This window comes from Ambystoma mexicanum, chromosome 11, assembly GCF_040938575.1.
Source record: "Ambystoma mexicanum isolate Mex_15411 chromosome 11, UKY_AmexF1_1, whole genome shotgun sequence".
Classification (NCBI taxonomy): Eukaryota; Metazoa; Chordata; class Amphibia; order Caudata; family Ambystomatidae; genus Ambystoma; species Ambystoma mexicanum.
The window spans coordinates 72,002,271-72,016,674 of NC_090934.1; positions in this window are offsets into that span (position 1 = coordinate 72,002,271).

Sequence of the window (14,404 nt, forward strand, 5' to 3'; positions counted from 1 at the left end):
CATAACACACCCATAGGAACAAACACCTACCAAATAACCACAACCCAAAAACCTAATACATCCACCTCAAAACTGTACAATTCAATTAACATTCAAAAAAATAATTACAACCAACGTACACACTCTTCAATACATACCCTCTTCACCCAATGCTATTCTAACAACCCAAAACCAACATCATACTAAACTAAAATAGCCAGTAGTGTGGCTACCGCAGTGATCGCGGACGCTGCAAACACATCACGGCTTTCTCCCACCTAAACAAATACAGAATTTGACCCATCTCTTACTCCCCTACCCTGTCCAAGCACTCATACTCACCAACACACTCCTCAAAATTGGATTTATGCTCACTTCCAGCGCATATCCGCGCATCCAATATGGCGGGCGCATCGAAACAATTTGACACACCTCATGCCTCATCCCAGCCAATCAGAGAACACGTTTCATGTCCACGGACATGACGCAAGCTGATCCAACCGTTTTTCTGTCCATGGAGCGAACAGGGAAGTGTTTCCGCGGAGCAGACATAGATATCACACATTTTTTGAGACTTAAAATTTGGTCGTTTAAAAAAAAAAAAAAAAGATTGGATGGATTTTTGCGCTTTCAGTTCCAAGCCGTCGCTCCTGCCCCAAATTTGGTGAAAATCCATCCAACGGTTTGGGCTGTAGGCGCGACAGAAATTTGTTCTCCGTTCAGTCTATGGAAAAAAAATACATTTTTGGACCCCCCCTATAACTTTGACACCCTTGGACCAAACCTCACCAGACTTTGCAAAAAACTTCAAAGTGGGACATATACTTTATCTCCAAAGTTTGGCGAGGATTCCTCCAGGAGGAGCAAAGTTATAACTGGCCAAAAAAAAGTGTTCTTCCTATGGGTTTAACAACTTAACCATAACATTCAGGGGGCCTCAGATACCCCAGATGGGTGTTCATCTATAGAGACTACCTTCTTGAACCTGGGTTCCGCAAACACAGTCTGGCCTCATTGCAACCATTTCGGCCGACCCCATGAGTAGTCTTTTGGACCATATGCACTGGAGACTCCATGTTACAGCATCAATGTCACGAGAGGTGAGGTCCTGACTCGGGGGGAGGGTCTTTAGAATGATGCTCCTCGGTTTAGAAATGGGAATGGAACCTTCCTCTCCTAGGTTTCAGTACCTTCTGCTTGCCCTACCTCCATTCCTCCATGAGGATTTATAGGTCAAAAGGTGAGGCAAGGTGTGGACATGGCCAGCCCTCTGCCATCCTCATCTTCATACTATTTGCCCTTCTTCCCTACACCACCCTCAATACAACCCATAACATCTCCCACAACATTCCCCGTCTACCCTACAACATGAGGGGGGTAAAGTAAAAAAAGACCAGGTGTGTCTGGTCTCTACAGGACTGGCATCTAGAACCCTCCGCTTCAAACTTGAGCCTGTCCATCTTCCTCCACCTCAAAGCGTGATCTAGACCAGGGATCTGCCATCGTTGGATCTCTAGATGTTTTTGACTATAACTCCCATGACCCCAAACCAGCATAGTCAATAGCCAGATATCATGGGAATTGTAGTCTTTTGAAGAGCTTTAGACCAGAGGTGTAATCGTGACAACAGACAGGGAAATGGCGAGGCATTTGTGTCCTGTGGTCCTTATTTTGATTACATGTGTTTTTGCCTCCCCTTTTTCACTCCAGACTTCATCAGAAGATGTGTTATCACATTTTGTCTGCAAAATCTGGGGTGGACACTGCATAGACACCCTACAGCGTCCCATTAATCTCCCACGCCCCCACCAACCAATAGCGAACCAATATGACCTCCAAACCAACCTTAGTTTGTTTTAATTTGTTTTATATTCATTGCTATTTAAACGGAGTATTCAGCAGTAGAATCACTGGACACACTTATTTTCTACCACGGTGCAAGACTGAATGGATGAATGCATGGATGAAGGAAGGAATAAAGGAACAAGGAAACCAACTAACACATTTCAAAATTGTATAGAACACACAAAGTGGAACAACACAAAGATTGGATTGTCAAGGAAATATTTGCGTGGAAATTGGGCACTTGTGCGCCAAACTCCGTGCAAATCCGCATTTGTCAATTCATGCAATTGAAAGTGCAGTATACTTTTCCTGGACTTGCATGGAGTGCACACAGGTTTGGCAGGTCGCTGCAATCCATCGAGGGCCTTGCGCGAGACTCCATGCAGAGCGTGGGTGTGGCTTGCGTAAAGGGCTCAAAGGGGCGGAACACCAAAAATGGGGAAGAACTTGCTAAAAACTGACTGTTCCAAGGGGCAGCCTGCAGGCAGTCCCTCACATGCCAACAATTGCAGGGCACGAGATGCATTCATGGATTCGCTCACGCAACCTCTCGGCCGGGAAATGGCCACGAAGGTCCATCACACTATCTGCCACCCAAAGACAGGCCTAAGTACTCTTGTGCATAGGAATCACAGCGCGGAGGTGGGTGTGCATGTCAGCTTTCAGGGTGCGTGTATGCAACAGGGATTTCAATCCAACTTACGTGTGTGCGTATGCAGTGTAGCGAGGTGTAGGAACGTCTTACGGGAGTTTGCACGCACATATTTTGGAGATTTCAACTGAGTTATTATTTTTCATACGCATGTTGTCGGGGTGACGTATACAGTTATGGGGGACCCTAAGCCGGGGGCCTGCTTGCAAGAAGCCCTACACACTGTTTGAAGGGTGCGTATAGTCGTGCCCGGGGGAGAACGCAAAGGTAGCTATCCTGGCTGTTTTTGCATTGCATGGGGGCGTAAGGAGAGCTTTCTGGAAGCGCGACTTGTGAACATGGTTACTTTGCACAGTAAATTCCATGAATACGCTGGGCGCACATTTTTTTATTTGTGTGCAGACTCGTGCAGTGTCCTTCTCGGCGCATGACTCCTGCGGGATATCTGCGCACATTTGCATGAATCGTGCCCTATGAGTTTGGCAACAGACCACACAATGATTTAAGGCAACACTAACTCAAGAAAGAAAACCAATTCAGGTAACAGCATCAGATCCTGGTGCACGCCTCCATCACTCCTAGAGATCAGGACTTGCCTATCAATACTCGCTCATAGTGCAGATTGACGCAGTAAAGCCTTCGACCTCCCCCGGGGCTTACTCCTCTGGGGACACACTTGCAAATCAGATCTGATGCAGACACGGAATTATTCACAGTGCGGAGACGGACCAGGAACCTTCTGCACATTCGCTTTCCAGGGATATCCAATTTTCTGACAGGCGTCTTCAAGCAGCGCAGCTGTCACGCGGCCTCCGGGTGCACAAGGACCGGCCGCATGCGTCAGCATGACAGTGATGTGGCGGCAGTACATGGCAGAACATTACAGGGGATTTGGCATTAGATCGAGTTCTGACAGGGCTTATGAGCAAGGCTCAGAGATTCACGTGAAGCATGCGGAAGCCATCAAGGCTGGTGTCCACCGAGAGATCCGTGACACGTGGAGAGGCGAGAGCGATCAAATCCCAACAGACTTGAAACCTGGAGTGAGGCTAACCACGACTCACCCGTGATAGATATGCCTATAGACAGTGGCACTACAAAATGAGCCGGGTCTCATCAAGGGGCCCTAGCCTAATGGTGGGGTCTCCTGCTGGCTCATTAGGCCACTCCCCCTTGACGGCCCCAGCTCAATGGTCTACAGGCACCATCGCTAGGCAGTCTTTTGTAGAGATCAGCACCCTCTCCCCATAGGGGAGAGGATGCTGATCTCTGCATTTATTTTCTATAGGCTTGCCGGGCAGTGGACCACGCCTCATCTATTCAGCCTCAATGGTGGTGCTGCCCCTCGCCAGCTGGGGAGGGGCAGCGTCACCATTAAGGCTGAAAGGGTGAGGCCACTGGAAGCGGAGGCCTTTTCCCTAAAGACTGAAACTCCTGCAAAAAGCTAAAGGTCTTGCACACGAGCGAGAGCTTCAGGCTTTAGAAAAAATCCTTTTCATGCAGTGGCCGTGTCTGCCAGGGGAGATTAGTGACAACCGGCACGGCCCCGGCCCATGTAAAGACTAACCGGTAGACGTTTCAGACACTGTCGGCAGAGCCGGCCTTAGGGGGGGGCAGGCCGGGGCAATCGCCCAGGGCACCATGTCCCCCATGGCGCCATTACCCCCCTGCCACGTAGGGTCAGGGGAGTCTTTTAAGGGCTCCCCCAAGCTGGCGTAGTGAGAAAAGGTGCAGCAGGTGCCCTTTTGTTATTAAATGCGCCCGCGGCGGTGGGGCGCATTTAATAACAGTAGGATGCTGATGCAGAGCATTAGCACCCTTTTCACATGATGATTACCTCCCTGCTCTGACGCGGGAGCCAGGAGGGTTTCATTGGACTAGGGCGCTCATTCACGCCCTACACCAGTGCTTAACCCCTTGCGAGGCGCCGGAGCAGGGAGGGACAAAACAAATGTGGCACTCCTAACCCCGCCCGCCCCGTCTCTCCCCCTTACGCCCACGGGAGCCAATTTGCACAGGGCGCTGCTGCCTCTAAGGTCGGCCCTGACTGTCGACGTTGCCGCTCATTGCCTTGACCTTGCTCCTGCAGACTCTATGGTTGCAAGTCTTCACGGTCAATCGCCACACCCCTTCTGGGCGTTGGGCAAGTCTCCACGGTCAATCGCCACGCCCCTTCTGGGCGTTGGGCAGCATATATTTTTAATTATTATTATTTTTTTTTCTAGTAGTTGTATTGAGGACCGGAACGCTTAGGTCTATGTTTGAACTCTCAAAAACGTTTTCTTCTACCTTTCTTTTAATTTATTTTCCCCGTCCCGGCTCTTTAGATTTTTTTGCGAATTTGTGAATCGGTCTCTCCACTCAGCTCCTCCTCACTGGTGACTCAACCCTCCCCTTGAGTGAGCCAAGAACTTGCATCGACGAACCCTCTGCATAGCCCCTAGGATGAAAAGGGAAATATTGCAGTACAACTAGGTACATTTTGTCTCATGCATGCCTAGGTAGCGACTAAGCTTACAGAATTCCATCTCTGATGCCCATATTGTACCTTTGGATTGAAATAAAAATCCCCCACAAAGGGAATTACTTCATGTGAATGATGTGTGGAGCTTTGGGACACTGGTGCTCTCGGCACTGGAAATCTGAAATTAACAATTTGTTTTGTTGATCGGTAGCATGTTGTGTGCACTTTGAGAGTTTTTTTAAACACGTTGCTGGACATTTAAAATTGATGGTGTGCTTTTTCGTTGTGAGTTCAAATTTGCGTCACGATGGTGGGCCTGCCTCTGCTCCGGCGTCATGCAATCCACTATTGCATTTGCATTTAGCATGGTGATGAGACCCACACTGATCATTGCGCGCAAGCGCAACCTTATTGTCCCCTCTTGCTGTGCAGCTGCCTGGCCGCCCCGCACACTTTGATATTAAATTCAATGTCTTTACCCCATCTTGGTCTCTATCCCCCTAAACCTCATACTGGGATCCCGCTACCCCGAATTGGGATAATTTCCCCCTTGGACACAGGACCAAAAATGTTCACATGTTTCCCATCCAGCCAGGATCCAAATCCATGGACTGGATAACAGGAAGCCTTACCATTCTTGCCCCCCTAAAAATCAAGTGATCTACAGCTGATCTTAAAGAGTGGACGATCCAAAAACTAACACAGGAATGAAAATCGAGCCATCCTCTTGAGAAACTTTCTGGACAACATCTCAAACCCCATAATACAACCTATAAACTCGCTACTGCCAATGTAAAAAAGCACACCACGGTGCAAAAGGCACTCGGCTGACCACTATTCAAATACATATTCTCTATTACAGGAGAGTTAACCAACTCCACCTTGACAGAAAATCTTCTGTACGCATTAGCCGACCTTTACAACCATGTGGCTTCTTGGTCCTGGTGCAAAATCCTAAACATCTAAAATACAGTATCAGTCTCAAGAGCCCTAATTAGCCGTATTATAACCTGCCTTTGAACCCACCACTGGATCAATGACTTAATGACTTTCTGCTCCTCTCTGCATTGGCAAATAATTCCCCTCCCCACAGACCCAATCATTAAGAATCATATTGTTACTGAGAGAAAGCTGAAGAGCAACATGCTCATCTTGGGAGAAGGGCGATGCCATACAACATGGCTTCGATACCCAGGTGTGCAAACTCCGCCCTTCATACTCTGAAGTCCATACATTTAGTACGAAAGATGAGTGGCTAAAACCGTTGACACCAATTATTTCATATATATTATAGTTAAGGTGAGTGCCTTGAGTCATAGGCAATCCGAAAACTCTATTGTTAATAACTTTCGACTTTCATGATGGCATTTTCCAAACAAAAGCTTGGTCACAATCCCCACAGACTAGACATTTTGGGAACGATTTGTTAAAAAATGGAAAAAAAAAGGTTATAGAGAAAGCAAAACATCGGGAGAATGGCGTTGCGCAATATGCGCAGGCCATCTTCTGAAGAAAATAAAGAAACCATGTACACCCTTGATGAATCTCAGGGTGTGTGTAAATAGCAATCACCACCTTGTCGTGGGGGGGGGGCAGTCATGGCCGATAACGGCCCATAGCCCTTACCAAAGCTTATATTTCACTTGACCCTGTCTACGCTTGGGCTGGCAGCCCGTTGCCGGCCATGTCCACCCCCCAACAGTTGGGTGATTGCCATATTATGTTCATTTTTATAATGCACAAGCCACGACTTTAGTGGTTTAACAGTACTGACCCTTGTCTGAAGAGTGCAGTATTTTGCACCCCAACAGGCGTATCCAGATTCGTTAGCGAGATAACAGAAAAGGGGAGCAGACGAGGGGAAAGGAGCAAAGAGGGGAAACAAGGTTGAAAGCACATGAAATTCTTATAGAGCTAAGAAAGATAGGGATGGAATTTGTAATAGTATCAATGCCTCTAGAATCAGACACAACAATCAAAGCATAGAACTAATCAGATACGGGCAATTTGATTACTCTCCAGTGAACACGATACACCTGCGATGGCAGTTTCTAGTACTTCCCAGAAAGTACTTAGGGCCTGATTCATGGAACGTTTTCCTATGGGATTGCGCCATTATAAAACACTTCAATTAATCAGACCCTTAGTTAGTCAAGGAATGGTTGCTTGATGTGCATGCTCCAATGTATCCTTGAAGTGTGCTGGATTGTTTGTCTGTTAGGTGTTACCGCAATCTGACAACACCCAGAGAGATATATCTCGGATTGCCCAGCCGACTGTTAGAAGTGACAGAGCCCAGAGAGCACTGCGTGTACAGTGACTGAGGCGGTTGCACAGGGAAAGCTACATCAGGTACTTGCAAAACCAGATACTGTGGGACAGGTGCAGTTGGAGGGCACCATGTAATATTCTTATAATATAGTGTGAGGTGTTGTCTGAGAGTGCAATCGCTAGCCAGCTCAGAGCTCAATTTGATGGCGAGGAACAGCTAGGTTGTCTTTGTAGCTACAGGCAAATAATATAAGTGTCTGGGGTCACAAAGTTCTGCTGTGGAGGGCCCTTAAGTCCCGATTGTTTGTTTGTTTGTTTTTATTATTTGCAATGCGAGAGCGTACCCGAGGTATCAGGGCGCAGCCTTTTCAAGTATTTTCGAAGCTTGGTTACAGTACAATACAATACAAGGAATATGCATAATACAAGAATAAAGTACAACAGTGATATATACAATCAGCAGTAGGGCCAACAGGCCAATATATATAGGACACGAGTAAGGTGCAACAGTGTTATATACAGGTCAGCAGTGAGGCCAACCGGCCAATATTCCAAGACAGGAGTAATGTGCACCAGAGTTATATACAAATCAACAGCAAGGCCAACAAGCCTTTATAAGCAGGTGGGCAGGAGGACATAGGTGGTTACAGTTTGCGCTGGGCACTTCATGGTCTTAGTGGGTCTCTAGTTTCAGCCAGGAGACTACCAAGTAGCGGAAGTTCAGATAGGGCAAGTCTGCTCTGAAGTTAGGAGGCAGGGAATTCCACAGCTTGGCAGCTTTTACCGGAAAGCTATTGCCCCCTATGGTGGCCCGTTTGTAGTGAGGAACAGAGAGAAAGTTTTTGTATGCAGTTCTAGTAGGTCTTAATGAGGACTGTCTGTGGAATCTGTTGTTCAGGTAAATTAAGGGACTTATATGTAATTGATGCCGTTTTTAATAGAATTTTATCTCTAGTGGAGAGCCAGTTGTTCTGTTGGCTGAGTCCTGTTATGTGTTCTCTTCTGGAAATGCCCAGAGCTGCTCTGAGAGCATTGTTCTGAAGGGTTTGCAGTTTACTGGTGGTGGCCTTAGTGGATCCGAGGTAGAGGGCATTGCAATAGTCGAGGCGAGACAATATGAGAGCTCTGGCGAGAGTCAAGCAGCTAGAGTCTGACAGGAAAGGTTTAGCTGCACGGATTAATTTGCATGTATACGCCGTGGAGGATGCAAGGGAGCTCACTTGTCTTTTGAGGGAAAAATTGGAGTCTAGATAGAATCCCAATGTTTTGACCTCCTGTCTAACTTTGATGTTGTTTCCGTCAATCATGAAGGAATTGTAGGCCGGGCCGAGTTTCTTTATGGTGAGTGTCGTGCCTAGGATGATAAGTTCTGTTTTATCATCATTCAGGCGTAGTCCATGAGTGGCCATCCATGCCTGGATGATGATATACACCCTATTTAACAAGGCCAAATCCTTTATCCATAATCTCCAGAAAGCGGAAGGAGGATCTGAGTATCATCTGTATAGTTAGTGTAGGTGATACCGAGATGATCCAAATCATCGAAAAGGGGCTTGGTAAATATGTTGTATAGTGTAGGGGAGACACAAGAGCCCTGAGGAACGCTACATGTGATGGGTATGGGGTTTGCTGCATCCGTGGGAGAGAAGACCCTCATAGTCCTGCCGTTAAGGAAGGATGTGATCCAGGTGATGGCCTCTGTGGAAAAGTGAGCTGAAGTGTGGAGGTGTGAACATAGGACCGAGTGATCACCAAATCGAAGGCAGCAGATAGGTCAAGGAGGAGGAGTAGGGTGGCTTGCCCATTGTCTCTGAGTGAATCGATCTGCGCTTTCAAGTCAATGAGAGCGGTTTCAGTCCCGTGTTGGGGACGAAACCCAGATTGCCTAGATCCTAAGAGGTTGTGTTCTTCCAGGTGCTTCTGTATTTGTACATAGGCAACCGTGTCCAAAATTTTTTGTAGAAAGGGAACAGTCATTATGGTTTGGTAATTTGTGGGTATGGCTGGGTCGAGAGTAGGTTTTTTCAGTAATGGGAGTACCCAGGATTGTTTTAGGTTAGTAGGGATAGATCCAGTAGCGAAGGAGGCATTAATCAATTTTGTGATGAAAGGGGAGAGGTCACGGGCAGCATCTTTAATGAGCTCTGCTGGGCACAGATCTCCCTTGCAATTGGACAGTTTCAGAGACAAGATAATTTTTTCAACTTCCAATGTGTTGAATTTAGAGAACTGGAAGCGGGCTAGATCAGCAGGCATTGGCTTGTCTGGAATTTTTAGGTTGAGGGTGTCATTCAAGGAGGCTCTTTTACTGGAGATTTTATTTTGAAGAGTCACGATCTTATTTGCTAGGGCATTTTGAATTTCTGAGCACTAATTGTTATCTTTGGTACAAGTGTCAAGGGGTGCTATGGGGGGTTTCTATTTCTTTGAGGATTGAAAAGAGTTCTTTCATGTTAGACTTAGCTTGGGATATACGAGAATCAAATGAAGCCCGTTTGGCCAGGCAGATTTCTTTTTTGTAGAGTTAGGCTAGTTTGGAGAGTTTGAGTTTGTTTGAGACTGAAGGGGATTTTTTCCAAGTTGCCTCGCAGTTTCTTTTTTGCTGCCTTAGTTTTTTGAGGAATGGTGTGTACCATTTGTTGAGGTGCATTTTCGGTTTACTGGATCTAAGTTTAAGGGGGGTGTTGCGGTCCAGTGAAGTGGCCATGATCTTGTTATATTCTTCAACCAGGGACTCAGGGTCCAGGTTATCGGGCAGTGTGTTGAGAGTGGGGAGTAAGTTAGGGATAAGTCTTTCTGCTGTCATGTTTTTCTTGTTTCTTGTAAGAGTGGGTGGGGCCTTAATGGTGGGCGGGGGTGGAGTCTGTCTGTGGATAGCATGAATGATACCAGGTAGTGGTCAGTCCAGGCTAGAGGTGAGATATTTGTGATATTCGCTAGGCAGTTATAGTCGGCCACCCAGTCAAGTGTTCTACCTTTTGTATGTGTTGGTAGCTTGTATCTTTGTGCGAAACCTAATTCAGTGATAGTATTGCCTATGGTTCTGGCGGGATGGTCTTCTGGGTCGTTGTAGCCTAGGTTGAGGTCTCCTAGGGTAAGTGCTTGAGTGGAACTTTTGAGGTTGCTAGATAGAATAGCGTTAAGGTCTTCATTGAAGGTGCCAATGGGGCTTGGCGAGCGGTAGATCAGGTAGATGTTAAGAGTTTGGGTATTAGTGAGAGGTAATTTGACTGCTAATATTTCACAAGAGGGGGCGTCAATGGAGGTAGCTAGTCTCATGGTAAGACTGCATTTATGGATGATGGCGACACCACCTCCTCTGGAATTGGGACGGTCTTGTCTCAGGATAGAGTAGTTGTCTGGGACTGCCAACATGAGCATGGGGCCTGCTGCTGGGTGTAACCAGGTCTCAATGATGGCGAGGAAGTCACGGTCTTCTGTAAGGATTAGGTCTGCAATTTCAGTAGCATGGGCTACTAATGATCTGGCATTGATCAAGGCTCCATTAATTTTAGGACTAACTACATTTTTAGGAGTGGTGGCTATGTTTTTTGGAGTGGTAGTATGGCGCTTGTCATGTGTGGGTTCAGGAGTGCCCTGATTGAGGGAGTTATGAAGGGGTGTAGGGTAACATTTCTGTAAAGGGTTACTAGTTTGTAAAGATGGATTAAGTCGGAGTGTCAACGTTCTAGAGTTTTGTGTAGGCAGTGAGCGGGCAAGGGGCTCATAGATTTTGGCTAGTCTGGCTCAAAGTCCTAAGTTCCTTTCTATGGTAGTGCATGGGTGACTGGAAGGGAGCAGTGCCTGAGGCTCGCTTAAATCTAAGTAAGGTACTTGGTCATTGGGATCAGGTAGGGCTGGCATGTTAAGTAGTTGTGGAGCCACCTTGGTCAAGGAAACAGTAACAAGGCTGATCAGGAAATAGGCCAGCAGGTTAGTGGTGAGTAGATGCCTGCTAGATGGTGCGGTCAAAGGTGTTGTGAGGCCCTAAGTAATACCTGAATTTAGGTGACCACAAGAGGTAGTGATGGGCTACGTTAAACCTAGATAAGGGTAGTTGATATGGCTCAGATGCCGGAAGTGGCCTCGGTTTGAGGTGTAGGGCTAAACAGCTAGGTTCAAGATGGAGGCTGTTTGGTGGAAAGCATGGGTGACCAGCTAGATTCAAATCAATAATGCGTGGGTAAAACAACTACTAAATTCAAAATCAAGAGTGCATGGATAGAACAGCTTCAATCAAGGTGAGGTAGTTTGGCAAAATGCATGGCCGAGCAGCTAGGTACAAGTCGATAATGCGTGGGTAAAACAACTACTAAATTCAAAATCAAGAGTGCATGGATAGAACAGCTACAATCAAGGTGAGGTAGTTTGGCAAAATGCAAGGGCGAGCAGCTAGGTACAAATCAATAATGCGTGGGTAAAACAACTACTAAATTCAAAATCAAGAGTGCATGGATAGAACAGCTACAATCAATGTGAGGTAGTTTGGCAAAATGCATGGGCGAGCAGCTAGGTACAAATCAATAATGCGTGGGTAAAATTGGCCATGAATGGCCACTGCTATAGTAATACTTCCAGGTTAGGGCAGACTTCAATATGCAGGCAACTGCTTGAGCAGTCATTGGGTCCATGCCAACATGACTATGAGTATTCCAGTGGCATTGTGGAGACTTGGCCCCTTTTAGGTAGTTGAGAATAATATGCATGAATACAACCCCTTTTCAACAAACTTACTGTGTTGCAGGGCCTCGATAGTATTACAGGAGGCGGTATGATGAACCCAGATCGTTTTGGGAACACAACTCAGTTTGCGGCACAACATGCTCATTCTACAGAGGTGAACTGGCACAACACGAGTCTGGTTGGGTGGAAGAGTAAAATTAGTAAGAGAAGTGGTGTTGGAAGGATACAACATCCAAACTTACTTGGCCACAATTGATAAACACACTCACCAATGATTGGGTTTGGTGTATTAGACTAAATCACTGAGAGAATTTGTGATAATGCACAACACTTTTCTTTATCTAAATGTTCTTCCTTCTTGGAAAGAATCATGCACAGATACAAAGCAATGGCAGGTTTCTTCTATGAGCACCAAGGCAATGGGCCTCATTACGAGGTTGGAGGTAAGGGGTTACCGGCACCGGTAAGGATGCCGGTGCCAGTAACCCCTTACCTCTGTATTCCGAGGTCCCTTAGCGGGAGCCGCTAAGGGACCAGGGAGCTAATAACGTGCAAGCTATTAGCTCCATCCCCATTCCTATTGAGTCCTATGGGGGCTCGATTGGGAATGGGGAATGGTTCTCAGAATGGGGACTTACCAGGTCCTCCAAGGTTGGAATGACCCGGTAAATCCTTATTCTGAGAACCCGGACCAAGCATGCGGTAACGGGGTAGCCATGGTGCTATTGTGCTAATAGCACCATGGCTACCTCCTACCTCGTAATGAGGCCCAATGTGTAAGTTTGCATTCTGGCCACTGAGTTGCTGGTTGTGTTGCAGAATGTGTGCATTCTTTAGAGTATGCACAACAGTATTATTCAAAAATAAACAGAAAGTAACAAGCACAGTCGCAGGCTCTCTCTTCCAGCCTTGTTCTCTGGTCCCTTAGAAGTCTTATCCCCACAGACTCGCACCGATACTTTCAACATCTTAGTACACAACAAAGATAAGGAAATACAGCCATAGTGTGATGGTGACATTCCTGTAGGACAAACGCAAGGACAGTGTATCTCTCTCAATACTGGGCTAGTCCTCACCTCGAAGAATGCCCCTATCACTGCGGCACTCATTCTACATTGTAACCATACAGATACAGCAACTACCCCTTCAAGATATGTGTGTGTTTTCTCTGGTTGCACTGCTGTCACAAACAGTTGGGATCGGATGGCTCTAGCTTACGCACACCTGACAACAAATATGTGTCCCTGACAGATAGGGACAGGGACAGATAGGGAGTGGAGCAAAGAGAAGAAGAGAGCAGAAAGAAAGAGAGAGAGAGAGAGAGAGAGAGAGGGCGAGATACATTGGCTTACACTATGCTCTGTACAGCTAGTTGTTATTGTTATTATCCCGGCGATAATTCATTTATCCAATGGTAGCCTTCCGATTGAGCACATCGGTGTCATTACTTGTAGGTATGCATGGGTGGGGCAGTCTTAAATAAGCCACGATCACACATATTTTCAAGACAAAACATGCAGAATCCAAAAATACTGAATTTTGGGACCCCCATTTCCCTGCATAGTGGAGGGGGCGGGAAAAGTGAATACAACATGTGAAGGGATATGGGGGTAGGGAGGGGCCTGCCCCACGTATATGTGGTGAAATGGGGAAACCAAAATAAATAAATGGTATTTTATTTTCAACACTATCACGTAGATTCGAAAAGTCAAACCTAGAACTGGATAATCCTGTAGTTGTCTTTCTGTTCCTTTTGTTTCCATAGTGACTAAGGTCCAGAAGAGAAATCCATTACACACTCAATGCATGCCTTTATAGAGAAGAGCGTGTTTCTTCACAGCCAGCAAAAAAGGTGTTTTCCCAGCTGTGCCTGCTCTGGGCACAGGGAAAAGGACGATGACCTGCAACATGGGTTCAATACCCAGATGGGCAAACCCAGCCCTTCCTACTCTGAAGTCCATACATTTAGTATAAGTGGGGAATACTGTCGACAGCAATTATTTTATATTTATTGTAGTTAATGTGATTACCTTGAGTCACAGGAAATCCAAACGTGCTATTGGTAATAACTACCGACTTGCATGATGGATATGGATGAGATTTTCCAAACTAAAAGTTTGTCATGACCCTCGCAATCCCCAGACTGGACATTTTGGGAACAATTTGTTAAAAAATGAAAAAGATAATTTGAAAGCAAAAAAAGTGTTGTTTTCAGCCTGTCCCATGCATTTTCCTATGGAGTAAAAGCTCAAATTTGGTAAAGCCGAAGCGTAAACAATGCTGGGTGGGTTTGTACGAGATAAGAAACGACTTGGGCATGAAGTATTGACTTAATTTCCAGGACAGGTTTGGGGTAAATCTGTCCAATAGTTCAAAAAAGATTTCATGGGGTGGATATATCTCCCATGCTGCTTTGCTGCCTGCTGTCTGTTACTCATTGGTGTGATCATATCTGGTAAAATGGGCCTACGTGAAATTACAAAAAGATCAAATTTTCTTAGATCTGTTAT